Here is a 2,170-nt window from a genome sequence, read left to right on the forward strand (position 1 = left end):
ATGCTTCAAAGTGTGTTCATGCAAACATTGTCGGGTCTGCCGTGGTACAATGGGACTTCTGCTCATGAACCTGTGTGCACAGCGTCTGCAAATCGGCGCTGTACAAAGTCACTTCATCTTTACCCAAAACTGTAAGCTGTCATCTGTGAGGCGCGAGCGGTGTTTGTTTTTACCATAGTTCATGGTGGAGAATGGCTGCTCTTCTGAGTTTTGCTCTCTGTAGCTGTATGAATGGCAAACTACACTGATTAGCAGCAGCATAGGCACACTTAAAATTTCTTCAGAAATTTTCGCTTTCTAGTTCACTGCTTATTACGCACCAGTCTGCTGTTGTGTTCACTGCTGTCGGCCTCCGAAAACAAAGCCTCATTTCTGCTTTTCAATACTGAAGAAATTGAAATCTTTTAAAATGATGACACATTACAAACTCTCAGCTGTGTCTGTAATCAAATCTCTGTAACTTTGCTTCACTTCAGCAGCATCAGGTCATGTTCATGTAACCCAGTGTTAAAAATGGGATTAAAAGTATAAATATTCATACTCTCACAATGGGAATAAATATTGATAAAAACAAAGTTAATTATAATAAATACTGATAAAAGCATGTAAACATAAGTTTAATTAATTTGTACATATGTATATGTAATATATAAATGGTGTGGGGCAGGACTTAGTCCTGCAGAGTGTGTTTGGTTAGATCCACTGAGCGACCAATCATTGGCGGTCTGACCCTCCCCAGTCTGGGTGCGTTGCTCAGACATCTGTGTGTGCCTTCGTGTGCCAGTCAGATAGCCAGAGACACAGATGGTGAAAGATCAGTTTACTCGTGCATGCGGCGAAGAAGCTAGCTGGATAGTGAAAGTCCTTTTTCGGCAAGAATAATAAGAGTGATACTGTATTCCAGAGGCCGTGAGCCAGCGTGAGCACTGTGAAGCCCCATGTAGCATTTGTTGCTTCACATGGTAAGTCCCAGGCAGCGCATGTGCACTAGCATAGCATGCTACTTGCCGCTAGCTCCGATGCTAACTTCCGTTAGCCATTTTGCAATGAAAGTGCCTTTTCCGAGGCTAAAGCAATTAGCACTGAGTCTGCTGCACTTTTATACGAAATGTTCTTTAAAGGTTCATGTCATATTACTGTGGTATTGATGTATAATGTATGGTTTTGTGTGGAGTTATTATGTTAGTACATGTTCACTTTTCTCATGGTGCTAATTATAGTTCTACACACTAAGTATTAACAACGTGAAATTGAGTGCCTTCACCTGCACTTTACTTAGCTGAAACTTGATAAGTCTCAAGCCAATGTGTATTTTTAATGCACTGCCGAGCTATTTTGTATTATTTTAAATGTGTGTTTCCTATGCACTTTTTCCCTTTGAAATTAGAATAATTTGTTGTACAACATAGAATATTTTGAAAGAAATTTAGAAGCACTACAAGCAACTAGTAGTAATAATAAGTTACAGACATCATAGCTTAAATGTTGAACTACTGTGTTCTGGCCTGGTCCCCAGGTCAGGTTTTTTTTTCCCTTTGCTTATTTGGATTGGATTGGTTTTGAGGACCTGAGAAGAATCGAGGATCCTTTTTCCAGTACTGGATGGCAAGCCCAGCCCAAAGAGCCGGATGAACTGGTAGATTGTAACCCGACTGGTTACAAACACACTGAGTGAATATTGAACATTGAAAGACTGAAATTGACTTTAAAAAAAGGCACAAAAGACAATATATCCTTGGGTCGACCATTTGTGGGGTTTATTTTATTTTGTTTTCAATAAGCACGCTCTACTTTTGTTAAATGTGCACAACCTGCTAAACTTTAATAATTGCTAATAAATGCAATTGTGTTTTCTACACCTATTGCGTACAAGTCCTCTTTTGTCATACACCCTTGGCTCCTACGAATCTTGAACCTGTCTGATCTGGTCCATATTTGCCTTCTGTCCTCGTACTGTGGTTAAAGGTAACTATACTGCCTGTACTACAGGCAAAGAAGGCAAGAAGTAGCACTAACAGGTCTTACATGCCCATTACTAGTATTGCACCACCAGTGTTAAATTCACATGTTGATTCATGGTTTGCTTCAGTTTTTGATCGACTGCAGAATATTTTGAAGGTTATCTGCTATAAAAAGCCAGAAGAGGAAAATCTGCTTCATGTGTTTCTGT

General features: G+C 39.6%; 1 long non-coding RNA gene across 1 annotated transcript; it reads left to right on the top strand.

Moving 5' to 3' along the window:
* Positions 1-843: 843 nt before the first annotated feature.
* LOC120438761 lies at positions 844-1,856 on the top strand. Its single transcript, XR_005612119.1, has 2 exons — positions 844-962; positions 1,517-1,856. It is a non-coding gene; the product is annotated as an uncharacterized LOC120438761 (long non-coding RNA).
* Positions 1,857-2,170: the final 314 nt, after the last annotated feature.

This window comes from Oreochromis aureus, linkage group 3, assembly GCF_013358895.1.
Source record: "Oreochromis aureus strain Israel breed Guangdong linkage group 3, ZZ_aureus, whole genome shotgun sequence".
NCBI classification, from domain to species: Eukaryota; Metazoa; Chordata; class Actinopteri; order Cichliformes; family Cichlidae; genus Oreochromis; species Oreochromis aureus.